This window comes from Podarcis erhardii (assembly GCF_964252035.2).
Source record: "Podarcis erhardii genome assembly, chromosome: 6".
NCBI classification, from domain to species: domain Eukaryota; kingdom Metazoa; phylum Chordata; class Lepidosauria; order Squamata; family Lacertidae; genus Podarcis; species Podarcis erhardii.
This window is the reverse complement of record NC_138510.1, coordinates 33,105,477-33,126,501: the sequence shown is the minus strand read 5'-3', so window position 1 is coordinate 33,126,501 and position 21,025 is coordinate 33,105,477. Positions and strand designations below refer to the sequence as shown.

General features: G+C 43.0%; 1 protein-coding gene across 1 annotated transcript in view; it reads left to right on the top strand.

Moving 5' to 3' along the window:
- LGR6 (leucine rich repeat containing G protein-coupled receptor 6) overlaps window positions 1-21,025 on the top strand; it is a 147,095-nt gene that overhangs the window by 43,830 nt on the left and 82,240 nt on the right. The gene's annotated exons all lie outside the window — the stretch shown is intronic.

Sequence of the window (21,025 nt, the reverse complement as noted above, 5' to 3'; positions counted from 1 at the left end):
AGATAAATAAACAGCAGTCAAATAACCACGAACCAGCCTCACAAATTATGTTCTTTCCCCTCAGTAGTTATCAGTTAAACTCTTCTGAAAATATCCAGAGTTTTATTATTACCATTTATTAAATTTGTATCCCACCCTTCATCCAAAGATCTCAGGGCAGTTCATAAATCCATTGACTGGAGTGAATCTTGGCAAACTAAGAAATTCATTAAATGATTTGCAAAGTAAGGTTGGATCAAAGTTACCACCTTGTTCCTGCTCCTGTTCTATGAGCAAGCAGGCTGGGTGATACATAGAAATTCAGTTGTAAGATTTTTTTGTGGGATAGAGTTAGTGATGGATCAAACCACCAGCTTAATATCTGTTTTTCAGCCTGTGTGTCTTGCACTGTAGTAGACCTAGCATTAAAAAGTGACAACTCTAATATTCTTGTAAGACTGTGGCTTTGATTCTCCATATAACCTCCTGAGACAGATGATAGATAGATAGATGATAGATAGATAGATAGATAGATAGATAGATAGATAGATAGATGATATACATAGACAGATACACACACGTAGAACTTTCATCTTGATATCCAGGACAAGTTGTTTTCCTTCTAGTCTAGTCAGTTGTTATTTAAAAAGTTGCTCGATGCTGCATGCTTGAATGCTTAATAATGCAGTATAACATTTTTAAAATATGTTTTGAAAATACCATAGTAGGTTTTGCAGATATTTAAAACTGGTATATAGATTTTTATGCATACAAGTCAGGATCAATATATTTCTGAAGTGGAAAGGACACACACAAAGCCAATGGCAATATGGTATTGTGGCTATCAGTTGGGAAATAGGATTTAATTTAAATCCCTGAAAATAAGAGCATTCAGGCACAGGCATGGTCCTCACAATAAACGGATTTGTTGTTGTTGTAAGAGCATTCATCTTTCCCTGCCAGGGATTGGTCTCCATACCTCTTTTATGTGTACAGTATTCTGAACTTTTATCCAAGAAACTTGACATAGCATAGAGGTGAACTGCATACCCTCCAACATTTCTCTAATGAAAATAGGAACATCCTATTTCATAACAATAATGTTTATTATGCCCATCTAACTGGGTTGCCCCAGCAACTCTGGGTGACTTCCAGCATATATAAAAACATAAACCACTTTAAAATACCCCTATACAGGGCTGCCTAACAAAAGGCCTGTCTATCCCTCAGCTTAATGTGGATTGTGAACTCCTTGTGTCTCCTTTAATTCCTCCCCATCTGGCATTTTCCTCCTGCTTTCCCACGCCTTTTCCTATCTAAATCTGGAGATTTCCTATGCAGTTAATTTCACTTTCCTTCTCGGAGCAGAAGAGCTCAAAGCTGGCAACTGTAAGCCGTTCAGCTATTTGCGTGGTGAGTTCCCGCCCCCACCAGGATAAATAAAGACACAAGGGCGAGCCCCCTCCGCGCTGGCCCTAAATAGGGCAAGCCACGCCCCCCAGCCGTCCAGCTGATTGGCTGGCTGGGGGGGCAAGCCCTACGGGGAATCCCCTGCTCTCGCGGGGGCTGGAGCCAGCCCCCGCTCACGTGGGGTGGGCGTGAAGCCCGCAACCCCACCTCCTGGGCAGGCCCGGAAGTGGCTTTACCTAACTGGTGGCCTTGGGGAGTCACTATTTCTCCACCTGTCGTATGTCACAAGAGTGACGTGAATCTAAAATTCCACCTACCCAAATATTACTTTAAAACACTTTATGCTAGGTTTTTTTTATTGTTTTCTGTTTAAAAGTATTGCATGTTTGTTCATATATATATATATATATATATATATATATATATATGCTTTCGTAGATTTTCACGGGTACAGGAATGCAGGTTTTGGTGTCCTCGGGTGTCTTCCCGTGTAAAAGTTGGGGTGTCTAGGCGACGTTTCGACGAGGTCTCACTCGTCATCTTCAGGCTGGTGCTTTCGGCTTCTTGTTACTGGAACAGAGCAGGATCTCAGTGTTTGAGTTCCTATAAATACTGTAGAGGGGGTGTGGTGTATAGCCTCCAATGTTCTGGGCAGAGAGGAAGTTCCCAGGCTAGTGTGCCTTTTCTTCTTTTGTTCCTTAATTACTTGAGAGATATCTTGAGTGATTTCTTGAGTGATATCCTGAGTACCACTTAGGTGGGTCATTAGGTGTGCCTGCTAACCACTGCCTAACCAACACGTACTTCATCCACAATGGACAAAGATACAAACAGATAGAAGGAGCACCTATGGGATCACCCCTCTCACCGGTCATCGCAAACCTGTACATGGAACACTTTGAAACCAATGCTTTAGACAAGTCAGAACACAAACCCAAACTTTGGCTCAGATATGTTGACGACACCTTTGTAATTTGGCCACACGGGAAAGAAAAACTGGATAGCTTCCTCACACATCTCAACAACTTACACCCCAAAATACAATTCACTATGGAAATAGAAGCCAACAACCAACTTCCCTTCCTTGACGTCCTAATCTACAAAAAACCTGATGGCTCCCTAGGACACACTATCTACCGGAAAAAAACACACACCAACCGCTACTTACATGCACAATCACACCACCACCCTGCACAAATAAACTCCGTAGCCAAGACTCTCATCTCCAGAACCAAACGCCTGGCTGACAAAGACCACTTGACAACTGAGTTACAGAATCTCTCAAACGTGTTAATTGCCAATGGATACCAGCAAAACAGGATTACGAAGCTAATCCAAAAGGAAACACCCCCCAAAAACCAAGACACAGAAGAAAACAATGGCATGGCCCTCCTCCCTTATATCAAGGGCACTACAGATAAAATTAGCAAAATCCTCCATAAACACAATATCAAAACAGCCTTTTGCACCAACCAAAAAATAGCCAATATCCTCAGAAACCCCAAGGATAAAATCCAGTTGGAAAACCAAGGGATCTATGAAATACCCTGCAAAGTCTGCCCAGCCACGTACATTGGACAAACAAACAGACGAATAAATGCACGTATCGCAGAACACAAGAATGCCGTCAAAAAAGAAGAAAAAACTTCCTCTCTTTTCCAACACATGAAAGAAACAGGACACGAAATTAATTTTGCAGATTCCAAATTGCTCTTTAACACGGAACATCACCACAAGAGAATAATCATGGAAGCCATCGAGATAGAGAAACACCCTCACAACATGAACAAGCGTGACGACACATCCCGCTTGCCAGACATCTGGAAATTAGCCCTCCCCACAAAAACTGACACCAGATCCAGAGGCACACAGAACGCCAACACCAATCAACCACACCAGACCCAAACCCAGACCCTCTCCACAGATGAATTACAGACACCATCCAGTAGCCAATCCATGGTGGCACCTCCGGATGCTGCACCCCCCTGCAATCCCTACACAGATCTGGCTGACACAAGCCACAAAACCACAGCTCGCCCCTATACACGAAGCCAAGCCAGAGCACAACTAAGTACAGCCATCTTCTCAGGAAAACTCTTCACAAAGTTCAAGAGGTCAAGACACAAAGACTTTAACAACTAATCCACACCTAATGACCCACCTAAGTGGTACTCAGGATATCACTCAAGAAATCACTCAAGATATCTCTCAAGTAATTAAGGAACAAAAGAAGAAAAGGCACACTAGCCTGGGAACTTCCTCTCTGCCCAGAACATTGGAGGCTATACACCACACCCCCTCTACAGTATTTATAGGAACTCAAACACTGAGATCCTGCTCTGTTCCAGTAACAAGAAGCCGAAAGCACCAGCCTGAAGATGACGAGTGAGACCTCGTCGAAACGTCGCCTAGACACCCCAACTTTTACACGGGAAGACACCCGAGGACACCAAAACCTGCATATATATATATATATATATTGTTTTGCTCTTGACTCTTAAGCTGCTCAAGAAACATTTGTTGAATGGAGACCATTTAAATTTAACAAATAAATAAATTCTATTTTTTAAAACCAAAGTCTGACCTGATTAAACCAAAACATTTTTCTAAAAGCTTTAATTTTGCCTCTGGATGTTCTAGAGCAGATTTAGGACCCAGAAAGAAACTCCTAGGACTAAAGATTTTGAAGAGGGTAATAGATAATGCACCTGAAAGTTTATTTGTTGGTTTAAAGTCTGGTTCATTGGCCATTTTTCCTCTTGCAATACTTGGCTACCTCTCCCCATGTTGACTAATCAGCACAAACAGCTTAGGGTAAGACATCTCTTACAGACCATGTCAGGAGCAGCCATTGAGCAAGCCCTAAATTGGGAAAGAAGAAAATAGATAGAACATGCAGCAATTTTGGCCTCAGAGAATCTTGAGAGTCCCATGGACTGCAAGAAGATCAAATGTATCCATTCTGAAGGAAATCAGCCCTGAGTGCTCACTGGAAGGACAGATCCTGAAGCTGAGGCTCCAATACTTTGGCCTCCTCATGAGAAGAGAAGACTCCCTGGAAAAGACCCTGATGTTGGGAAAGATGGAGGGCACAAGGAGAAGGGGACGACAGAGGATGAGATGGTTGAATAGTGTTCTCGAAGCTACCAGCATGAGTTTGACCAAACTGCGGGAGGCAGTGGAAGACAGAAGTGCCTGACATGCTCTGGTCCATGGGGTCACGAAGAGTTGGACAAGACTAAACGACTAAACAACAAAAACAAAGAAAATAAATGCAGCTCCAACGCATCCTTTGTGGCATGCAATCACACAGCCCCAATAATTTTCCATGCTACTGTTTTCATTAAGTTTCCTTCCAAGCTCAAACGCATCATCCACCCTGGGAAAGTGGAGCTGAAGTTGTGCAACCACATCGCATGTCCTATGGCACTGGTTTTCAGAGTTGTGCCTTCAGATAACGTGTTCTACATTGACTCATCGGCTAAGGAACATCTGCACGCCTGCCATGGTAGCCTAACACATTGCAGAAGATTCTGGGGCATGTTGTATTGTGGCCACTCAATCAGTTCATGCGTGACATTAGCAAAGCCTGATAGGCTCAAGCATCACCTGCTGAGAACTATCAGTTTTTTTGACCAGGAAAGCTGTTTCCTTCAGTCACCTTACACCCTACTTGGAGTACTGAAGGCATGAAACTTGAGGTCAGTGGTAGCTGCTTGTGTAACATGCCATTCCTGCCCAGTACTGTGGGCTCTGGCAGTGTTTGCTGTGGTTGCTTCTGTTTTCACCAGACCGCTCCCTGCCAATCTACCTCGAAGCAGTTGGCAAGAGATCAGAGGTAAGGCGCTGCCAGAATTTTGTGGAATGGGCCATTTGCTTTTGTATACCTATCAGGAGTTTCAGAAAGTATCAAGGAGGCAAGGGAGAGCCTAATCTCTTGAGCTCCTCGAAACGGAATAGTTGAGGAAAGTTGCCCTAATATCTACAAGAGCCAGGTGTAAACTGGTTTTGCTGTCACAATGAGGGAAATGCCATTGTCTGCTTTGGTACGTTACAACTTACAAAAATTGGAAGAAGTTGGTGTTCAGGGGGTACATGGATACTTAAGCCTGAGGTTAATACTCTGCTCCTGGTGATCGCAGGGTGAGGGTGCGTACACAATTTACATTTAAAGCACATGTATAGCACATAACTTCCCCCAGGGGTGCCAACTTGGATAAAAGATTGAGGGGGCCCAGGTAAGCTGCTCCCCGATCACATGACATGCTGCACGCACACTGTTAAGTTGTGGGTGAACATATCAGACGGCACAGCGATTCTTCAAACATCTCTTGTTTATTCACAGACCCAGAACAGAACTGAACTGAAGGGTTCAGCCAGCCTGGTTATATAGAGCTCCATTACAACGCAACTGTAGCCATTTTCTGTAACTATCCAATCACTGAACGGCACTTTCAATCCCCTATTTGCATATGTGGACCTGAGTGAAAACTATCTACTGTATCCCCCTGCTGGCCCAGGGTGAGAACTTCAGTACATAACACACACCATTTGAATAGCAATGCTCATCAATTTTTGGGGGGGCACAGCCCCCTCATATATTTTATTGGGCAGGGGTGAAGACTCTTCAGCTCCTGGGGGTTGGCTCCTATGACTTCCCCCAAAGATTCATGGGAATTATTGTTAAGGGCGCTGGGAAATTACATCTCCTAGGATTCTTTGAGCAAAGCAATGTGTTTTAAGTGTTCTTCAAATGTATAATGCGTACACGGCAGTAAGCATGCATCCATACCTCTGCTTAATGTGGACTATGAACCCCTCATGTCTCCTTTAGTTCCCCCCTCGTCCATGCAGTGTTCTCCAGCTCCTGCTGTCCCAGCCCTTCTCCTCCTTAAATCTGGCCCATGTAGCTCTCCTGATCGGATTTTCAAAGCATAGGGAATCTTTGGATTTAGGGAGGAGAAAGTGTACAATATTAATTATTTTAATGATGTATACCACAAGTTATACTTTTAAAGTCAATTCCATTAAAGTGGGTACATTTCTTGGTTTCCCTTTGTAGTTTATGACCATCCTAGCTGCCATCAAAAAATTAATAAAAAATTTAATAACTCTAATAAAACTCACACGTAACAGAATAATACCACCGGGGGGGTCAGCTGGAACCATAACCTGTAATTTCCCTTATGTTTTCAAGAATCATATTCCAAAAAATATATAAACTTGGGGGCAATCTCTAACATGCATCATTAGACCTGACATGCCTGCAGACTCTTAGGGATCTTTGAAGCATCTATGTGGTTACACAGATTTAAGGCAGTTCATTACATTTTCACACATTTACCTGGTACTTGGGAGGGAATGGAGACTTGTTATATAAAGGAATGGGAGGAGTCCTGGGGGAGTGAGTAGAATTGGTTTGTGATTACATGTTATTTTTAGCTCTCTTACTTTTGATGTTAATAAATCTTATTTTACTAGATATTTCTAAATTTGGCACGACACTTTACTAAACAGTCATAGTTCTATCAGTGGTGTGCCGCAAAATATGGTAAGAATAAAAGGAAAAACTGAGCACTTGAAAGTACCTGAGCTATATTTGTGGCATGGATGCACTCTTAAGACTGTTTTTCCATGGAAGTCCATGTCCTTCCCATAGAACACAAAGCTTGGATTTCGGATCTCTTCATTGCAGATGTGTTATCAAAAGAGAAAGGTCCACTTCAGACCAGATGGGGACTGGATTCAATTAAATAGCTGCACTAGCAGGAGCCAGCGCAACAAGTCCCACTAGCTCAGGAAGGCTTTCCCCCACTCTTTTCCCCCACTCCAATCAGCTCCAGGGCAGTTGGGAGAACAACTAGAACAGAGCATGGGGGGCAGAGAAGGGGAAATAATTGGAATTTCCTAATTTGCACATTATTTATGTTCAATTTGTTTGTCGAGTTTATTTATTGGATCAGAGGTGTGATCCTGGATTAAGAGCAACCAGGGCCGTCTTAAGCCTATCCGGCGCCATGGTGCAAAGATCCCTCAGGTGCCCCCTTCCCCATTTCCCAGAGTTGTCAACCTTTCCCCAAGCTTCTGCGGGGATCGCTGTCCTCCCACAGAGGCTTGGGAAGGAAGCTGTATGCCCGCCAGCCATATACAGTGGTACCTCTGGTTAAGTACTTAATTCGTTCTGGAGGTCCGTTCTTAACCTGGAACTGTTCTTAACCTGAAGCACCACTTTAGCTAATGGGGCCTCCCACTGCTGTCACACCGCCGCCACATGATTTCTGTTCTCATCTGAAGCAAAGTTCTTAACCCGAGGCTGGGTTAGCAGAGTCTGTAACCTGAAGTGTATGTAACTCGAGGTACCGCTGTAGTTGGCGGGGCGCAGCTTCCATCCTAAGGCTCTGCAGGGATTGCTCTCCTCCTGCGGAGGCTTGGGAAGCAAGCTGCATGCCCATATGGTTGACGGGGCACAGCTGGCGGGTTTGCAGGGAAAGGGAAGACCTCCGGCAAAGCCACGCAGCTCCCCCACTCGCTGGGCGCCCCTGAGAGGCCAGCGCCCTGGCGCAACACGCCAGTAAGCCCAATAGGAAAGACGGCTCTGAGAGCAATAGTTAGCGGGCTTCCCTTAGATTTCTTCAGAGCTGAAAAGGGTGCCCCTTTATTCACTTTATTATTTGTGTCCTTTGACAATATGGAGGTCTTAATTCATCTGCAGAGGACATTGTGCTCTGTCTTCTGCCCTTTGGAATTCTGGTGTGAGAATCAACCCTTTTGGAATGGATAGAGCAATAGTCATTAACTAGAACAAAACCAGAAGCCAAAGACAGGGCTTTCCTGCCGAGTCACCTAATTCCTGGCAATGCAAATGAATCTCATTTCATATGAAGTACTGGACCTTTGAATTCTTAGAACTCACCCACATTTCCACTTGCCCTGCAGCTTTCCCCAGAGTTTGTGTGTGTGTGGAACCCACTCTTAACTACTGAATTGGAGCAAATGTTATTCGGCGTTTCCACGGATTGATTTTGCTCTGATTCAGTGGTAAAAAGCAAGTTTTCCCAGGGAAAGTGGTGGGGCAAATGCAAAACTGTTTGGACCCATGCTTTCTAGGCAGAGAATAAACGAGAATAAATAAGCAAGATGAATTTTAACAGGGAGAAATGTAAAGTATTGCACTTGGGCAAAAAAAATGAGAGGCACAAATACAAGATGGGTGACACCTGGCTTGAGAGCAGTACATGTGAAAAGGATCTAGAAGTCTTGGTTGACCACAAACTTGACATGAGCCAACAGTGGGACGCGGCAGCTAAAAAAGCCAATGCAATTCTGGGCTGCATCAATAGGAGTATAGCATCTAGATCAAGGGAAGTAATAGTGCCACTGTATTCTGCTCTGGTCAGACCTCACCTGGAGTACTGTGTCCAGTTCTGGGCACCACAGTTCAAGAAGGACACTGACAAACTGGAACGTGTCCAGAGGAGGGCAACCAAAATGGTCCAAGGCCTGGAAACGATGCTTATGAGGAACGGCTAAGGGAGCCGGGCATGTTTAGCCTGGAGAAGAGGAGGTTAAGGGGTGATATGATAGCCATGTTCAGATATATAAAAGGATGTCACATAGAGGAGGGAGAAAGGTTGTTTTCTGCTGCTCCAGAGAAGTGGACACAGAGCAATGGTTCCAAACTACAAGAAAAAATATTCCACCTAAACATTAGGAAGAACTTCCTGACAGTAAGAGCTGTTCGACAGTGGAATTTGCTGCCAAGGAGTGTGGTGGAGTCTCCTTCTTTGGAGGTCTTTAAGCAGAGGCTTGACACCATGTCAGGAGTGCTCTGATGGTGTTTCCTGCTTGGCAGGGGGTTGGACTTGATGGCCCTTGTGGTCTCTTCCAACTCTATGATTCTATGATTCTATGATTCTATGATTCTATGATTCTATGATTCTATGATTCTATGATTCTATGAAGTGTGAACAAGCCCTTAGAGATATCAGGGAGATGGTAAGGCATCATCTAGCTTGCTGCATTGCCAAAGATTCCACCAACTTGAACTGATGGAGATCTTGAACAATGAATTTATGAGACAAGCTTCACAATCAGAGAATGAATGCTATTCCCATGTTTATTTATATTTTTAAGAACGCTGCCAGTAAGAAATAAAATTTGACAAGAAAGACACAATCTTTATAGAATTTTTATGAGCATCTAAAGTCAACCCTAAAATAGCTTATAAAAAAGTAACTTCCTCTAGGAAGGTGGCTTTGATTGCCAAATATAAGTGGTGATCATAATGCTCTATGAGGCAATGGTCTTCAGACATCTCTGTGTATAATCTTGAGTAGGACTGGGCACTTAATACTGGCAACAGGTCATTCAGATATTGAAAGCTGGTGGTGTGCACAAAAAGCACCAGGCCCACAACTCCCAATGGGAAGCATCTCATGCCACTGGGTAGATTTATCCAACCATATATAATCCTACCAGTAAATGTGCTAAGAGACCAGAATTGCTTAGGGGGAGGGTCGTGGTTCAGCACCAGCTCTGCATGCAGAAGGCCATAGGTTCCATCCCCAGCATCTCCAGGGAGAGTTGTGGTGTAGCGGTTAGAGTGTTGGACTAGGACCTGGGGTATCTGGGTTCAAATTCCTGCTCAGGCATGAAGCCTACTGGGTAATCTTGGTCCAGTCAGTATTTCTCAGGCTAACCTATCTCACAGTGTTCTTGGGAAGAATTAGAAAGGGGGAGAAGCTGTCTCTGTGGCAGCCCCCAAGTTGTGGAATTCCCTCCCAGAGAGGTGCACCTGGCATCTTCACTGTCTAGTTTTCAGCAAATGAGGAAGATGCACCTCTTTACCCCGGCCTTTGACACCTGAGATGTGTTTTTTAGGAGCTACCTTATAATAGGTAGCTGCTAAAGGTCGGATAATACTAATACTAATACTAATGCTAATAATATTAATAATTAACTGCCTTAAGCTTCTTGGAGGAAAGTGAGGATGTATATGTATTAGATAAAATCTAGACAGCTGCTGCCTGTCAATGTAGACTGGTAGTCTTAAACCTTTTCAGATCCAGGACTCACCTTTAACCCAAACATGCATTTAGGAACTTCTTTCTTTCTTTCTTTCTTTCTTTCTTTCTTTCTTTCCTATATATTTGTACTGTAGTAGTGCTTCTGTTGTGTCTCACATTAAATTAGGCTGTGACCCAGCAGCTGATCCAACCTATCATTTGAAGATCAGTGGTGATTGTAGACCATACTGAGCTTAGTCAGATGGACGAAATGGTGTCATTATGTTCCATTGGTACCTAACACCTCAGCATCTTAAGTACAGTATGCAGAACAGCAAGGGAAACTTGTTGGAGGTATGAAGCTGCAAGAGCTGGGATATGGCATATTTTCTGGATGTGTCCTAAAATAAATTTTAAAATTTGAGGAAGATAAAGCAATGGAAAGTGAAGTGATAGCAGGCTATGCTTCACCCATAAATCTTACAATTTTACTATCTGGATATGTTAAAGAAACTTTACTTATGCAGGACATGGAATTAATACAACATCTCTTGACCACTGCCAGAATTATTATTTCTCATGAAAAAATATGAACACTGTCCATGAGATAATGGATAACTAAAATCTTTGGACATAGTATGCATATTGAAGCTCACAGATAACTTCCGGGTTAGCGCGATCGGTTAATGGCGGATTCCCTCTGAGCTCCGGAGGGAATCGGCTCTGCTGAAGACGGGTCTTACCACGCCAGCGATGCGGGGACCCTTAGAAACCGCAGGCGTGGAAGCCTGCGGACTTGGTGACTCGGTGGGCACCTTTAAGCGCCTTCCCCGACCCACGAAGAGCCTTTTTAAAGGCTACAGAGAGGGTACGGAGAGCGGCGTGGTGCTGGGAGTAGATCGCTACTTCAGTGGAGCGAAGCCGCGAGCCATGGCCGGAGAGCGCTGACTTTTTTCCCAAAATTTGGACTGGAAAACAAACAACCCGTGAGTAGAATGGAATTTGGACTTTAAAATTTTCACCTTTGAATTCGGCACGACCGGGGGATGTGCTAAAGGGAAGTCCGCACCCCCCCTACCTACAAATGATCTAAAGCAAGAATCAGAGAACTAAGGTGGAGAGATTACTGTCTTTTTGGTGTTAGATAAAAGATATTTCCATGAATTTGACAGAAGAAGTCTTTGTGCTGGAGAGAAAGGGAGGAATTTTGGAAGTTTTTGTGTAACCCCCCCCCCCGAACCCGGGAGCGTCCTGTGCGTGTGCCGGAGGAAAAAGAATAAGGAGTTTGACAGCTGTCAAAGGAGCTGTCAAACGGGCGGTTAAAGTCAAGAACTTTACTATTTAATAACTCTCTGAACTAAAGGTGTTACATTTGAATTGAGGTGGTTGGAAACAAAGTAGTAATAAACAACAAAGTAACGGATTGTTGGAAAAGGACTATTAAGCAATTGGAATCCCCCTAGGGGGAACTAGAGACATTACAATGGCTGCAGAGGGAAAATTAGTGGCAGAGATAGAAAAAATGTTTTTTCTCGTGGGAATCTTGCAAGAGCAGAGTACGGCTATGAACAAAGAACTTATGACCTTGAATTCTAAAACAAACAACTCTGCTGAATGCATAAAGGATTCGACTGATAAAAAATCTGCAGCTGAACCAGAAGAGACATCTTTGGAATTGGCGGAGAGGAAAGAAGGAGTGGAGAAAGTACAGGTGGAAAATACCAACCAGAAGCCTATATCGTCAGAAAATAAAGAAGAAGATCTTCGGATTACAAATCTGCGAAAGATGAGAAAGATGAAGAAGGAAGTCCCTGGAGTACTTGGAATACTGGAATTTAAAAGAATAAAGAAACATGATCGGGACTTCCTCTTTGAGTATGGGAGAGCAGCTGACCTTTTGCAGCAACTGCTTTTAAACATTTTGGATGGAAGAAAACTTGATGTGACTGTGACAGAACTCCTTCGAGACCTGAGGACCAACAAAAAGGATTACCAACAAAATCGGCAGAGAGAGACTGACAGAGAATTGAAGGCCTCGGATGTGAGGAATCCGGGCTAGGAACTGTTTTTGTGGACATTTGCTTGGGAAGGGATGGAATCCGGGGTAGGGAGGGAGGGGAGAATAGAATTTCAAAATTTTATGACTTTTGTATTTGGCCATTGTGACCTATAATTAATATAATAAAGGGAGAAATTCGTGGAAGGGAAGTTAGGTCGACCTTAGAAAAAGGATTTAATGTTTATAAGAGAATTGGATAAGTTAAATGTGGACAAGTAAAAAGAGCTAAGTTTTAAAAATAACAACAATATGTTTAAGATGATAGACAAGAACTTGCTGAACTAATTATCGGAATTGGAATGTATGAAGAGGGGGTGGGGGGAAGTCAGGGAAAGAGGGTAAAGAAAGTAAGGGTATGAAATTGTATATGTGTTGTCTTTGTCTTTTTGTGTGTGTGTGTCTTTATAAAATGTAAAAACCCAATAAAAAAATTATATAAAAAAAAGAAGCTCACAGATATGGTTAGAACCAGTGAGGGTAGATGGCAAGATAATGTATTTACGAAGAAACAACGTTTCTTTATAATGTTGTGGATTTCTGATTTGGTCAAGCATTCAGCTTGATTTGTTTGCACAGCTTGCGTGGAAGTTATGCGACATTGGCTATTTATTGAGCCTTCATTTTGATTTGTTGCATCAAGCACTTTTCAATGCATTTCCCTGTCACATTCCTTATGGGAGAAGTCAATTTTGGGGTGGGTGGGAAAACAGGTTTATTGCACTAGGGCTCCAAATCCATTTTAAATGCCCAACCTGAATTTGCCAGTATGCTATGGAACCCCAACCACAAAATAGGAATGTGACATAAACATTGTGCCCCTGTTAGCTACCTCAAATTCAGCTTCACTTCAATCCATAGTCATATCCAGATTTAACCTTATGGAAAACTCTAGCCTATATGTGTCAACTGAAAGCTAGTTGACTGATTGTGGAATTTTAACTTCACTTCATTTAGGTCCAACTAAGAGGTCTTTGTTGAATTTGCAGTGTGTCCCTGTGGTTGTAGAAACAGCTAATGCTTAATTTGACCAGATATGTTTACGCCTTTTCAAGAGGTTAAGGTAAAGGTAAAGGGACCCCTGACCATTAGGTCCAGTCATGGCCGACTCTGGGGTTGCGGCACTCATCTCAGTTTATTGGCCAAGGGAGCCGGCGTACAGCTTCCGTGTCATGTGGCCAGCATGACTTAGCCGCTTCTGGCGAACCAGAGCAGCGCACGAAAATGCCGTTTACCTACCCGCCAGAGCGGTACCAATTTATCTACTTGCACTTTGATGTGCTTTCAAACTGCTAGGTTGGCAGGAGCAGGGACTGAGCAACGGGAGCTCTCCCCGTCACGGGGATTCAAACCGCCGACCTTCTGATCGGCACGTCCTAGGCTCTGTGGTTTAACCTACAGCGCTACCCGCGTCCCATTTCAAGAGGTTAGGCCAGAGCAAAAAGGTGCCTTTAAACCTCCAAAGAAAACCTCTCTTTTTTTAAAAGGTTTTTCTTTTTCTCTCAAGGCAAATTGAAATCTTGTGCAATCTGCCAAAGATGGCCTGACATGGGCTATTTGAGAGCTAAGTGGGCTGAGATTTCAGGGGAAAACATTGAACAGCCACAGTGGAGGGTGACCCTTAAATTGGTAATCTCATAATCTCTTGGCCTACGGTCTAGGTCAGAAAATGTATTCTGTACTCAGTGGTGTCTCATAAAACCTTTGATGTTTGCTTGTTAAAATGATAAAATGCTGGTGTTGTGACAGTCTACAAGCAACTCTGGTCAGCATTTTGGAGATTTCCTAATAGCAAATATTTTTAGATTCTGACTGAAAGAGCCACAGTACACTGTCATTACATAGTGCAAGATGAACTTACTTTTTAAAAAAATTCCTTTTGTTGTGGTGTATTCAGTATATATATATATACACACACACACACACACACACACTGAAGTATACATATATATATACTTATTTGCACTGTTTTAAGACCAATAACCTGTATAAAGCAGTTTTTCAATGGAACGGAGTACAAAAGCAGTCAAGGCAGGTGTCAACAGGTGTCTAGTTTGCAACAGAATCTTTGCAGGTGGCATAAGAGAGTAAGGAGATGAGAGTGAAATATGAACATTGAAGAGCAGTGGAGGAAACGGCAGAAGGAATTGCTGTCGTCTTTGGAGGTCTGACCCTATTGTAGGAACTTAAGAAGAGCCTGCTGGATCAGGCCAATGGCCCAATCTAATCCAGCATTGAGTTCTCACACTGGCCAAGCAGATGCCTGTGGGAACCCTCAAGCAGGATTTGGACACAAGAGCACTGTAACCTCCTGTGGTTACCAGCTATTGGTCTCAGGGTGCTCATGAGACACATCTTGCAGTAGGTTCACTGGGATTAAAGGATTAGCCAAGTGTATGATCCACACCTGCTCAGGTGCATTCCTTTCTATGCCAGGAACTCTGCCCAGTGTACACTTACTTCTTAGAGAACAGCTCCCTCATTACCCCCCCCCCACTGTCCCTTTAAAAAAATCTACTCAGTCCTGAATGTTTGATGAAAGCCACAGCTGACCAGAATGAAGTAGACAATTCTCCAAGGGTCAAGGGCTCTGAAGATTTCAGGCATGAAAGCTGAATGAAACAAACAGTTGGCAGGCCACCTCTCAGCTATTGGATTGAGGACCAAACCCAATGTGATGTGTTTTAGTGGCACACCGCCTGTGTTGAGAGGAGAAGGCAGAGCAGGTTGGGGAGAAGATGAGAGGAAACCCAGCAGAAATGAAGCAGCCATGATGGGAGAAGGCAGGGGGGCACTGAATTTTCTCATCACAGAGGGCACCACTGAAATTTGAAAGACCAAAGCTGGCCCTTCCTTCCTTGCTGTGGGGAAAGGACAGAGGTCTCCTCTTTTACCTCATGCTGTAATATGATACTATTGTATGTGATGCATAAATAGCAGACCTTCCAAATGTCCCTATTTTCCAGGGACGTCCCTGATTTAGAGCTGTCCCAGTTTCTAACTGAATCCCAGAATGTCCCGCTTTTCCTTAGAATGTTCCTATTTTCACTGGAAAAATGTTGGAGGGTGTGGAGTTATCCAATCGCTGAGGCAATCCTGTATATGGAATGATTTTTTTAATGTTTAATGTTTTATTATGTTTTCATATACCGTATTTTTCGCCCTATAGGACACACTTTTCCCCCTCCAAAAATAAAGGGGAAATGTGTGTGCGTCCTATGGGGCAAATGCAGGCTTTCGCTGAAGCCTGGAGAGCGAGGGGGGTTGGTGCGCACCGACCCCTCTCGCTCTCCAGGCTTCAGGAAGCTATCTGTTAGCCGTGGGAGAGCCGCGCGGCTCTCCCATGGCTAGCGGAGACCTTGCCGGCACCCAGAAGCTTGGGGCGCGCTGAGCTCCGCACGCCCCAAGCTTCGGGATTAGCACAGAGCACCTGGGGGGGAATAACTTTTTTTCCCTTTATTTCCCCCCCAAAAAACTAGGTGCGTCCTATGGGCCGGTGCGTCCTATGGGGCGAAAAATACGGTATGTTAGAAGCTGCCCAGAATACTGGGACAACTCAGTAAGATGTGTGATAGTATAATTATCATTGTGGAATGGAACGTCCCTATTTTCATCGGAGGAATGTTGGAGGGTATGAAACAGGCTTGTAACATAATTAAGTTGGGGAGAATGTACATTGACCTAGATTTATTTTCTCTTTTTCTGTGTCATATTAATAGCTTTCGCTCGACTTGGGGAGCGGTTCAAAGGTGCTTTTTAAGTGTTTTGTGTGAAAATGGTTTTAGTGTGTTGCTTAGTATTTTACATTTCACATGCTTAGCTGTATGTGTGGTGCTTGGCAAGAAGTATACCGTACATAAAATGTTGGCCTCTGATGTGGCAAGTGGACTTCAGAAGCTTGTAAGCCTGAGGCTCCTGGTGTCCTTAGATTTAACAGCTGAGGTAGAAAACTGTCAGTGGACTTTGCAAACTAATGTGAGGGGGGTGTAACTTCTTTTTGCCTTTTAGGCAAAAAAAGAAAAAAAAATAATGATGCTAACTAAAAGCAGAGGTAAAAAGGTTTGTTTATGAGAGGCGAGGGACATCAAAGCGCTTGAATTAAGGAGCCCCTTGAGGGACAGGTGAGTTATGAAGCCTGACTCTGAATCACATGTGGTTCAGTTTCCAGGAACTTTTTCTTAATTTTCCAGTGTATTCAGGTTGGGAATTCCTATGGCTAACAGGAATAAGAAGCTCTCTTGCAAGCTTCTGAAATGTAAGGAAAGTGAGTTAAGGTCTCTAAATTTAGCAAGGCCCAACATTACATAGGACTGCGAAAACTGTTTGGGGCTTTCATCCAGAATGTTGACATTTTAGCAGGGTAGTAGTACAGTGAGTAAGGCTGACTGAAAGCATTCATTCTTTATACTGGGATGCTGCAGAGGCAATATTTTAAAAACTGCAAAAACTTGTTTCCCATTTAGAATTGTGTGTGAATAATATATCTTGTCCTCCAATTACCAAGAAGTGTTTAGGCCATAGTGTGACTTAGGGCAGAACTGATATAAAATCAATATAGGTTTTTCTGTCATGGCTTCCTATTGTATTTTACTGAGGATACGGAGAATTCTCTTGTACAGATCCCTGCCTTGACGCTTAAAATGCAGTTCCCAGGCTTCCCCAACTATTAAGTCGGCTGAAATGTTTACTTTACATATGCCCAAACCAGATCAGTTAAACTATTAAACCAGTTTGTTTGTAACGTAAATAGAAATAGAAATAGAAATAGAAATACATGAAAATGCTCCATTGTTTAATCTGCCCCTAACATGTAATATAACATCATTTATGAAATGTTTATGTTGTTTCCTATATACTTTATATGCTATGACCTCTATAATGTAGCTCTTAGATGAGCTGGACTCTGTTGGTATTTTGTGGCCTCTGTTGGTATTTTAATAGTACTGTACTCTTACTCTTTAAAAAGTACTAATTTAACAAAATGTTGCATTTTGAGTGTGTCCCTGGTGTGTATCCCTCACAAACCCTCCCTCACTTCCCTTCCCTTATTTTTTGTATTTAATTGTGAACCACCCTGGACAGTGTTTAACTGAAAGAAATATACAAAACAAACAAACAAACAAAACTAATAAGCAAAGAACAGGAGCCTTGAACTGTTGTTTGGGGGCCCTGGAGGGTGGAGAGGGTGAAGGAAAAGAGACATCTTTTATCCTTTCCTCTCTCTTGAAGTCTCTATTCACAACATGAGGATGAGAGTTAATGTAAACTAAAGACATTAGTGGCTCAAGAAGGCCAGTTTCACCCATCATCTTTAATTATTCTTTTTTTTCAAGGGATATCTTAACATTTCATGGCTCAAATTCAGTCAGTCCTGGAAGTCACTGAACATAAGCCTGTATTGGAATGCTGTTTTCAGTTTTTGTAAAAGTAATCTTTTAATTTACAAAGTAATCTGTAGCGGCTGGTGGGGGAGAGCTGTGTTGGTTGGTGCTGTTTACCTGGCTTTCCAATGCAGAGGTAGCTGCCAGTAACAGAGGGGGAGGCAGTGGGAAAGTTGATGTGGCGAGGAGCTTGATGTGGGCACAGAAGCACTGCGGGGGGGGGGGGGCCTCCTGACTATGAAGAAACCACTATCTTATTTTTGAGTGGCCCTATTTCACTTCCAAACTGATAGGCGTGGGACTCCCCAAGTTCAGTATGGTCGCCAAATGTTGTCTAAACCACAGAGCCTAGGGCTTGCTGATCAAAAGGTTGGTGGTTCAAATCCCCACGACAGGGTGAGCTCCCATTGCTCGGTCCCTGCTCCTGCCAACCTAACAGTTTGAAAGCATGTCAAGTGCAAGTAGATAAATAGGTACCGCTCTGACGGGAAGGTAAAAGGCATTTCCGTGTGCTGCTCTGGTTCGCCAGAAGTGGCTTAGTCATGCTGGCCACATGACCCAGAAGCTGTCTGCAGACAAACGCCAGCTCCCTCGGCCAGTAAAGCGAGATGAGCGCCACAACCCCAGAGTCGTCCACGATTGGACTTAACGGTCAGGGGTCCCTTTACCTTTACTGCTGATGCTCACATGAGGTGGTGGTTCTGCCCACCACACCTTATGTTCTTCCACTGTTTGTTTACAACAGCAGTTGCCTCATTAAAGAGGTATCAGTTGTTGTTGCTGCTGCTGCTGCTATTGCTGCTGCTGTTAGTATTTTTAAAAAACGATTAACAAGTAAAAAGAGGCATAAGCATTTGACAAGATCAAGGTGGACCAAACTTCTTCAGCCATTATTCTATCCCCATCTTCTTCAGTGTTGGAAAATTGTTTCCTTTTAAAATACAATTATTCTCAGTGAATTTTCATCTTACAGTTTTCATCTGATAGCAGACAAAACTACATGCCTGGCTGCACCATAATCCCTAGATATGATGACTACAATATATTTGAAATTTGTTTTAAGTTTCTCATCACCCCCACTTCCACATGCAGCATCAGATATTTTTTTAACCAGGTATGCTTGCAGAAAAGCACTGTGTTCCATTCCCTCCCTTTTTAAAGTAAATTAAAACTCCAGTTCATGGACAAGAAGGTATCTGTGTATGGGAAACTTGAAGAAATGGTTTTCAGCAATAGTGATGGGCAATGGCTAAATTATATTTTCTGAGGAAGATTTCTTGCTTGTTTGTTTGAGTTGCAGTATTTATATCTCATCTTCTTGCCAAAGACCCCAAGTTGGCTTACAATAAAGCTAAAATGTGACCAAAAACAAAAAACAAAACAGCTGCCCAAAAACATAATTCGAGATCATAAAAGCAGCAGATAAGGAAATTAAGGCCATCATATAAAAGCTGAAATGAAACATCTATAAAACAGCAGAAAGACATTTAAAAGATTCCCAAATATTGTGAAATGCCATTAAGGGCTAAGCCTGAGCACTTGCAGAGATTTGAGTCATCAAGTGAGTTTTGTTTAACTCAGTCCAGCTGATGTGTGCTTGTTTTTTTCTCCACTTTCACACCTCTGGTGCCAATGGGATGTGGGGTGATCAATACAGAAGAAGAGACTTAGGGCTTATCCATACTGACCTTTCCAGGAACAGGTCTGCACTTTAAAGTTCCATGTACAAGTGTTCCTTTTTTTCGCCTCAGAGCTTTCTCCATGAAAACCCCCTCTTTAAAGCTGAAGCACAACAAACAGCAATTTGGGTTTTCTGTGGATTGTCATTTGCTCCGATTCAGTGGTAAAGAGCAGGTTTTCATGAAGAAAGCTCCAAAGCAAGAAACAAAAACAAAAAGTGATTAGACAGGGAGCTTTAAAGCGCAGACCGCTCCTGGAAAGCGTGGAGGAAAGGTAAGTGTGGATAAACTTTGTACAGTGGTACCTCGGGTTACATACGCTTCAGCTTACATACGCTTCAGGTTACACCCTCTGCTAACCCAGAAATAGTGCTTCAGGTTAAGAACTTTACTTCAGGATAAGAACAGAAATCGGGGTCCGATGGCGTGGCGGCAGCAGGAGGCCCCATTAGCTAAAGTGATGCTTCAAGTTAAGAACAGTTTCAGGTTAAGAACGGACCTCCGGAACGAATTAAGTACTTAACCTGAGGTACCACTGTATATTTATTTGTTTCAACATTACTGAAATAGCTTTTTAAAATTGAAACAGCACATCACTTGACATCAGTTTTATTGTCTTATGATCATAAGCAAATCTTCTTTGACACTATAGCCCGTCACCTAAGCTATGCAATCTGTTAGATGTAATGGAAATGAAGGCACATATACAAGATTTGCTGGGAATAATGGAACAACACAGGGAAAGTAGCAAGAAACCCTTTAGAACAGTAATAGAGAATTGCAAGAAACTGGCAGATGACGTGGATGTGGAACTTAAAGCACCTAGACAAACTAAACAACAGAAAAACCATGCTGGTAACCCCAGCCAATCCACAGAAGAGCTACATTCCCTACCTGGATTCGCTTGTTTCAGTGATGAAAACCAACCTGTTTAAGTTTGCTCAAACTACAGTGGTACCTTGGGTTAAGTACTTAATTCGTTCTGGAGGACCATTCTTAACCTGAAACTGTTCTTAACCTGAAGCACCACTTTAGCTAATGGGGCCTCCTGCTGCTGCTGCACCACCGGAGCACGATTTCTGTTCTCATCCTGAAGCAAAGTTCTTAACCCGAGGTACTATTTCTGGGTTAGCGGAGTCTGTAACCTGAAGCGTATGTAACCTGAAGCGTATGTAACCCGAGGTACCACTGTATATTTATCTCAGTTGTACCACATTGAAGGAAAAGGCTTTCAAGCCCATGTGAATTCCATTTGGGAACTTTCTTTGCAAACTTTGGGGATGAATCTGCTATGTGGTATGAGTTGAGGGCAAAACGGCATAACAAAGCAATACACCTATTGTGTGGCATATGCAACATAAGCCTTACTGAACTATTCAACCACACAAAACTCCCTGCCATTGAAATTGCCATCCAGACAGCATTTCCCCTCTCATTTACAATATGCGCAATTGAACAAACCTTTAGCACTTTGCACAGAGGGAAAACATGGTTTTGCCTAACAATGAATGAAGA